The sequence below is a fragment of the Nicotiana tomentosiformis genome, chromosome 4 (genome assembly GCF_000390325.3).
Source record: "Nicotiana tomentosiformis chromosome 4, ASM39032v3, whole genome shotgun sequence".
NCBI classification, from domain to species: Eukaryota; Viridiplantae; Streptophyta; class Magnoliopsida; order Solanales; family Solanaceae; genus Nicotiana; species Nicotiana tomentosiformis.
The window spans coordinates 90,318,490-90,327,248 of NC_090815.1; positions in this window are offsets into that span (position 1 = coordinate 90,318,490).

An 8,759-nucleotide genomic window follows, 5' to 3' on the forward strand; every position below is an offset into this window, starting at 1 on the left:
GGGAATTTGAGCGTTCTTCTATGCGATCGCGTAAGGTTAGTCGCGTTCGCAAAGCTTTGGCAGCAGTGTTCGTCGCGTTCGCACGGGGTACATCGCGAACGCATATAGACTTTTGTGGCAGTGTGAGTATTATTCATCGTGAACGCGATGGTTATCCCTCGTTCGCGAAAGAGGACGTCTGGGCCGTGTATATAGTACTCTATTTCGAAGGTTTCAGATATTTTTACATTTTGGGTGCTATAGAGCTCGGATTGAGGCGATTCTTGAAGAAATTTTCACCATATGAATTGGGGTAAGTGTTCTCTACTCGGTTTTGGTTATATTTCATGAATATATCTTCGTTTTTTGTAATTGAATTATGAATTTTAAAGAGGATAATTGGGGGTTTTGGCCTAAAGTTTCATAATATGAAAGTTTGAGTTTTGGTCATCGAATTGGAGTCGGATTCGAGTGAAACTAGTGTGGTTGGACTCGTAATTTAATGAGTTATCGGATTTTATATATTTTGTCGGGTTTCGAGGTGCGGGCTCGGGTAGGGATTTTGATTCAAGATTTGATCTATTTCGATCGGGATTGGTTCCTTTAGCATTGTTTGATGTATTTGAGTTCTTTTTGGTTAGTTTCGAGCCGTTAGGAGGTCGGAACACACGTGATGGCATCTGTAGAGCACCGCTTGGCTTGCTCGGCATTGAAATTGGCTTGTTCGAGGTAAGTAACTCTTCTAATCTTAGTGTTGAGGGTATGAAGCCCCGAAATACATGTTATGTGATTGGTATCGAGGTGATGCACATGCTACGTAACAGGCGTGTGGGCGTGCACAATGTGAATTGGGACTGTTATTTCCATGGCACTGTATAGTGGTCCTACTTTGTTGATATCCGTATTTTCATCATGTGATAAAGTAGTTAAGCTGTCAATCATGCTAGATATCATGTTTAGGCATTTTTGCCGATATTGTTTGGGCTCATAGTGGTCGTTTCTTACTGTTATCTCACTGATTTTATTGATATTTTGTACTTAGTCATATTCATGCATTCATATCATATCTCAGTCTCAGTTATTTATTGATACATCATATCATTGTTGTCGGGCTAGTTTTATGGCATTGTGAGCCTGTGAGTGAGACTGGAGAGTGATGACTGAGTGAGGCCGAGGGCCTGAGTGAGATTGATATTTTGGGATCGGTCTACACGCCACAACATGTTATATTACTATTTTGGGATCGGGCTGCATGCCGCAACATGTTATATTGATATTTTAGGATCGGGCTGCATGCCGCAACATGTTATATTGATATTTTGGGATCGGGCTGCATGCCGCAACATGTTATATGGATTACATTTTAAGGGATCGGGCTGCACGCTGCAGCGATATAGCATTTTTCATTTCAACAAAGAGAGTACTTTATTTTCATGCTGTAGAAAAAGTATTTTCATTAATTTTAACAAACTAAGTATTTTTTTTTCTAATGTAGAAAAAATATTTACTTTCCTTATATAGAAAAAATATTTTCTCATTTCAACAAACTGAGTATTTTTTTCATGATGTAGAAAAAGTATTTTTTTCATTCAACAAAATGAGTGATTTCCTTTCATGTTGTAGAAAATATACTTTATTTTTCAACAAAATAAAGTATTTTTTTTAGTTATCAAGCTCAAATTTTAACGTTGTTCCTGTGTGAAAAAATAAAATAGTTGTAACGGTCCGACCCGACGTTTTAAGCTCTAGCACGCCCGTTTGGATTTGAAAAGAAATGCCTATTTTTCTGGATTTGTGAACGGACTGAGCCTTTTATTTATGAGATACTCTTTTGTTACGTGTACTATGCTGTTATGAACTCTTGTGGAATATTGGTATTGGGCCCGACCTTTCTGTTAGCTCGTCACTACTTTTAACATGAGGTTAGGTTTGTTACTTATTGAGTACATGGGGTCGGTTGTACTCATACTACACTTCTGCACCTTGCGTGCAGATGTTGGCTGCTGATGTTGCTGTGTTCGATGGGAGCTGGATTGAAAATGTACCTGCGTTCCGGCTGTAGCTGCCTCTTGTTCGTGGTAGCTTTAGATCTGCAAAACTCTATTTATGTACTATTCAAACAGACTATGTAGTTATTTCATTTGCGCTTTGTAAACTCTATTCTTAGAAGCTCATGATTTGTACTACCAGTTCTTGGGAATGTATTAGATTCAGATATTTTTTTTACTTAATTGCTTTATTAATTATTATTGAAATTGGTTTGTGGTTAATTGTCTTACCTAGCGGGTTGGGTTAGGTGCCATCACGACTAACCGAATTTTGGGTCGTGACACAACAAAATGAATACTTTTTTTCATGATGTAGAAAAAAGTATTTTTTTTTAATTTCAACAAATCGAGTACTTTTTTTTCTGGTGTAGAAAAACGTATTTTCTTTCATTTCAACAAAATGAGCACTTTCTTTTCATGATGTAGAAAAAGTATTTTTTTCATTTCAACAAACTAAATATTTTCTTTTCCTGAAATAGAAAAGGTATTTTTTTTTCAAAAGATGAGTACTTTCTTTTCATGATGTAGAAAAAATATTTTCTTCCATTTCACTAAAACAAGTACTTTCTTTTATAATGTAGAGTTATTTTTTTATTTCAACAAACTAAGTATTTTCTTTTCCTGAAATCGAAAAAGTATTTATTTCAAAAAATGAGTACTTTCTTTTCATGATGTAGAAAAAATAATTTCTTTCATTACAACAAAATGAGTACTTTCTTTTCCAAAAAAAGAAAAAGTATTTTCTTTCATTTCAACAAATTAAGTATTTTTTCACTGAAATAGAAAAAATATTTTTTTTCAACAAAGCGAGTACTTTCTTTTCATTATGTAAAAAAGTATTTTTTTTTTCATTTCAACAAAGTGAGTACTTTCTTTTCATGCTGTAGAAAAAGTATTTTCATTAATTTTAATAAACTAAGTATTTTCTTTCCTAATGTAGAAAAAATATTTACTTTCCTGATGTAGAAAAAATATTTTCTTTCATGTTAACAAAACAAGTACTTTCTTTTCATGATGTAGAAAAGATATTTTCTCATTTCAACAAACTGAGTATTTCTTTTTCATGATATAGAAAAAGTATTTTTTTCATTCAATAAAATGAGTAATTTCCTTTCATGTTGTAGAAAATATACTTTATTTTTCAACAAAATAAAGTATTTTTTTTAGTTATCAAGCTCAAATTTTAACGTTGTTCCTGTGTGAAAAAATAAAGTAGTTGTAACGACCCGACCGGACATTTTAAGCTCTAGCACGTCCGTTTGGATTTCAAAAGAAATGCCTATTTTTCTGGAACTGTGAACGGACTGAGCCTTTTATTTATGAGATACTCTTTTGTTACGTGTACTATGCTATTATGAACTCTTGTGGAATATTGGTATTGGGCCCGACCTTTCTGTTAGCTCGTCACTACTTTTAACATGAGGTTAGGTTTGTTACTTATTGAGTACATGGGGTCGGTTGTACTCATACTACACTTCTGCACCTTGCGTGCAGATGTTGGCTGCTGATGTTGCTGTGTTCGATGGGAGCTGGATTGAAGATGTACCTGCATCTCGGTTGTAGCTGCCTCTTGTTCGTGGTAGCTTTAGATCTGTAAAACTCTGTTTATGTACTATTCAAACAGACTGTGTATTTATTTTATTTGCGCTTTGTAAACTCTATTCTTAGAAGCTCATGATTTGTACTACTAGTTCTTGGGATTGTATTAGATTCAGATATTTCTTTACTTAATTGCTTTATTAATTATTATTGGAATTGGTTAGTCGTTAATTGGCTTACCTAGCGAGCTGGGTTAGGTGCCATCACGACTAATTGGATTTTGAGTCGTGACACAACAAAACGAATACTTTTTTTCATGATGTAGAAAAAAGTATTTTTTTATTTCAACAAATCGAGTACTTTTTTTCATGGTGTAGAAAAACGTATTTTCTTTCATTTCAACAAAACGAGTACTTTTTTTTCATGATGTAGAAAAAGTATTTTTTTCATTTTAACAAACTAAATATTTTCTTTTCCTGAAATAGAAAAGGTATTTATTTTTCAAAAAATGAGTACTTTCTTTTCATGATGTAGAAAAAATATTTTCTTCCATTTCACTAAAACAAGTACTTTCTTTTATAATGTAGCATTATTTTTTTATTTCAACAAACTAAGTATTTTCTTTTCCTGAAATCGAAAAAGTATTTATTTCAAAAAATGAGTACTTTCTTTTCATGATGTAGAAAATATAATTTCTTTCATTTCAACAAAATGAGTACTTTCTTTTCCTGAAATAGAAAAAGTATTTTCTTACATTTCAGCAAATTAAGTATTTTTTCACTGAAATAGAAAAAATATTTTTTTCAACAAAGCGAGTACTTTCTTTTCATGATGTAAAAAAAGTATTTTTTTTTTCATTTCAACAAAAAGAGTACTTTTTTTTCATGCTGTAGAAAAAGTATTTTCATTAATTTTAACAAACTAAGTATTTTCTTTCCTAATGTAGAAAAAATATTTACTTTCCTGATGTAGAAAAAATATTTTCTTTCATGTCAACAAAACGAGTACTTTCTTTTCATGATGTAGAAAAGATATTTTCTCATTTCAACAAACTGAGTATTTTCTTTTCATGATGTAGAAAAAGTATTTTTTTTCATTCAACAAAATGAGTAATTTCCTATCATGTTGTAGAAAATATACTTTATTTTTCAACAAAATAAAGTATTTTTTTTTAGTTATCAAGCTCAAATTTTAACGTTATTCCTGTGTGAAAAAATAAAGTAGTTGTAACGACCCGACCGGACATTTTAAGCTCTAGCACGTCCGTTTGGATTTGAAAAGAAATGCCTATTTTTCTGGAACTGTGAACGGACTGAGCCTTTTATTTATGAGATACTCTTTTGTTACGTGTACTATGCTATTATGAACTCTTGTGGAATATTGGTATTGGGCCCCGACCTTTCTGTTAGCTCGTCACTACTTTTAACATGAGGTTAGGTTTGTTACTTATTGAGTACATGGGGTCGGTTGTACTCATACTACACTTCTGCACCTTGCGTGCAGATGTTGGCTGCTGATGTTGCTGTGTTCGATGGGAGCTGGATTGAAGATGTACCTGCGTCCCGGCTGTAGCTGCCTGTTGTTCGTGGTAGCTTTAGATCTGTAAAACTCTGTTTATGTACTATTCAAACAGACTGTGTATTTATTTTATTTGCGCTTTGTAAACTCTATTCTTAGAAGCTCATGATTTGTACTACTAGTTCTTGGGATTGTATTAGATTCAGATATTTCTTTACTTAATTGCTTTATTTGCTTTATTAATTATTATTGGAATTGGTTAGTCGTTAATTGGCTTACCTAGCGGGGTGGGTTAGGTGCCATCACGACTAATCAGATTTTGGGTCGTGACACAACAAAACGAATACTTTTTTTCATGATGTAGAAAAAAGAATTTTTTTTTATTTCAACAAATCGAGTACTTTTTTTCATGGTGTAGAAAAACGTATTTTCTTTCATTTCAACAAAACGAGTACTTTCTTTTCATGATGTAGAAAAAGTATTTTTTTCATTTCAACAAACTAAATATATTCTTTTCCTGAAATAGAAAAGGTATTTGTTTTTCAAAAAATGAGTACTTTCTTTTCATGATGCAGAAAAAATATTTTCTTCCATTTCACTAAAACAAGTACTTTCTTTTATAATGTAGAATTATTTTTTTTATTTCAACAAACTAAGTATTTTCTTTTCCTGAAATCGAAAAACTATTTATTTCAAAAAATGAGTACTTTCTTTTCATGATGTAGAAAATATAATTTCTTTCATTTCAACAAAATGAGTACTTTCTTTTTCTGAAATAGAAAAAGTATTTTCTTTCATTTCAGCAAATTAAGTATTTTTTCACTGAAATTGATTTTTTTTCCCAACAAAGCGAGTACATTTTTTTCATAATGTAAAAAAAGTATTTTTTTTTTCATTTCAACAAAGAGAGTACTTTCTTTTAATGCTGTAGAAAAAGTATTTTCATTAATTTTAACAAACTAAGTATTTTCTTTCCTAATGTAGAAAAAATATTTACTTTCCTAATGTAGAAAAAATATTTTCTTTCATGTTAAGAAAACGAGTACTTTCTTTTCATGATGTAGAAAAGATATTTTCTCATTTCAACAAACTGAGTATTTTCTTTTCATGATGTAGAAAAAGTATTTTTTTCATTCAACAAAATGAGTAATTTCCTTTCATGTTGTAAAAAATATACTTTATTTTTTAACAAAATAAAGTATTTATTTTAATTATCAAGCTCAAATTTTAACGTTGTTCCTCTGTGAAAAAATAAAGTAGTTGTAACGACCCGACCGGACGTTTTAAGCTCTAGCACGTCTGTTTGGATTTGAAAAGAAATGCCTATTTTTCTGAAACTGTGAACGGACTGAGCCTTTTATTTATGAGATACTCTTTTGTTACGTGTACTATGCTGTTATGAACTTTTGTGGAATATTGGTATTGGGCCCGATCTTTCTATTAGCTCGTCACTACTTTTTGTCACGACCCCAAATTCCCTCCGTAGGATGTCGTGATGGCACCTAGTCTCTAAGACTAGGTAAGCCTATCAATGCAGAATAATAATAAATATCTGAAATAAATAAACTACAATTCAAACAATTTCAACTCCCAAAACCCGGTAGAAATAAGTCACAAGCTTCTAAGAATTTATTCTCAATGTCTCTATATGTCAAGGTCTAGATAAAATATAAGGAAGTAACATAAAATAATAGAAGGGGACTCCGGAGTCTGCGGACGCTGGCAGATATACCTCGAAGTCTCCGTACGCAGGTAACTCAATGACGTCTAGACTGGTAAAATGTACCTGGATCTGCACAAAAAGATGTGCAGAAGCTTAGTATGAGTATACCACAGCGGTACCCAGTAAGTGCCAAGCCTAACCTCGGTAGAGTAGTGACGAGGTCACGTGAGGCCCTACTGGAATATAATAATGGCATGGTAAAATGTTTATCAATGTAGTAAAATAAAATGATATTGAAAATGAATCAAATAGTATGTCACATTTAATGACACCAAATAATTGCAAATAATATCTCGTGGAAATCAAAACAGAATTTCCTTCAACTTTATGAAAATCACAATAATAATCAAAGGCAACTACGGCAATAAATCAATATCAACAAGGGCACTCCCGAGGTACCGCCTCGTAGTCCCAAATCATAAATAAATTCACAATATCTCATTTTCTTATATCACCGCGGGAGCCTTCACAATTTATTTAAAGAAAATATTTTTCCCGAAATAGCATCCCGCGTTTTAGCCACCCTTATCACACCACATGACTTCTAGTAGTTTCCCTTCTAGCCACGCGTATCAAGCTACCCTTATCTCACCGCATGCGTTTCAACACCCAGACCTTATACCACCGCATGCGTATCAATATCACAATATATCACAATTTGCACCTCAAGTGCTCAAATAATTTAACTTGCCAAAATAATTCAACAACAATATTTTTCCACAATAAAGAGCTCACGGCTCATGCCAAAATAAATCATCAATAATAGTTTGCCACAATAAAGAGCTCACGGCTCATGCCAAAATAAATCATCAATAATAGTTTTCCACAATAAAGAGCTCACAGCTCATGTCAAAATAATTCATCAATAATATTCTTCCACAATAAAGAGCTCACGGCTCCCTCACAATGAGTATAAAATATTCAGGAGTAAATAATTTAGGAAAATAATATTTCAAAATCTTTACTACGTTGCTTCAATATCAAGTTTAAAAATATCAAATACTTCATATTAATAATATTTAATTTAAAGAAAATCAACCTTCAAATAATGCACAGAATAAAAGAAACTAAGTTTCAACTAAACAGGTAAAACAATTAGTAAGAAAAGATCAAACAAATTTGAATTATATATCTCACATCAATGATGAAGAATATAACAAGATAAAATAATTTAATAAATGCGCAACAGTGATCTACACAATTTAAAAATATAATCTTTCGCAAATTAACCCATGTACACACTCGTCACCTCGTGCACACGACTTTCAACACATTTTAATAATCACATCAATACCAATTCTAGGGGAAATTTCCCCCACACAAGGTTAGACAAGTCACTTACCTCGACTTGCTCCAATTTAACCAAGTATTATGCTTTTTCCTCGAATTTCCGACTCCAATCGACTCGTATCTAGTCATAATTAATTCGATACAATCAACAAAAATTATAGTAATCACTTTCATAAGAAAATATTACATTTTCATTAAAATTCGAAATTAGTTCAAAATTTGCCCGTGGGGCCCACATTTCGGAATCCGGCGAAACTTATAAAATCCGACAACCCATTCAATTACGAGTCCACCCATACCAATTTTACCAAAATCCGATAACAACTCGACCTCCAAATCTTAAATTTTCGTTTTTGGAAGATTTTGCAAAAATCTTGATTTTTCATCCATAAATTCACGGATTCATGATGTAAATGAGTATGGAATCATGAAATATAATCAATATAGGATAAGGAACACTTACCCCAATGTTTTTCCGTGAAAATCGCCCAAGAACCGTGCTCCAAAAATCCAAAACGAAATGAATGAAATGACCATTTTTGGTCCTTAACTTTCTGCCAATCCGTCACTAAAAGTCCATTTTTCGTCACTAAAAGTCCACAAGAAACAGCTCTATTAGTCTTACTTCTATTGATCATAACTTTATGTACAAATATCCAAAT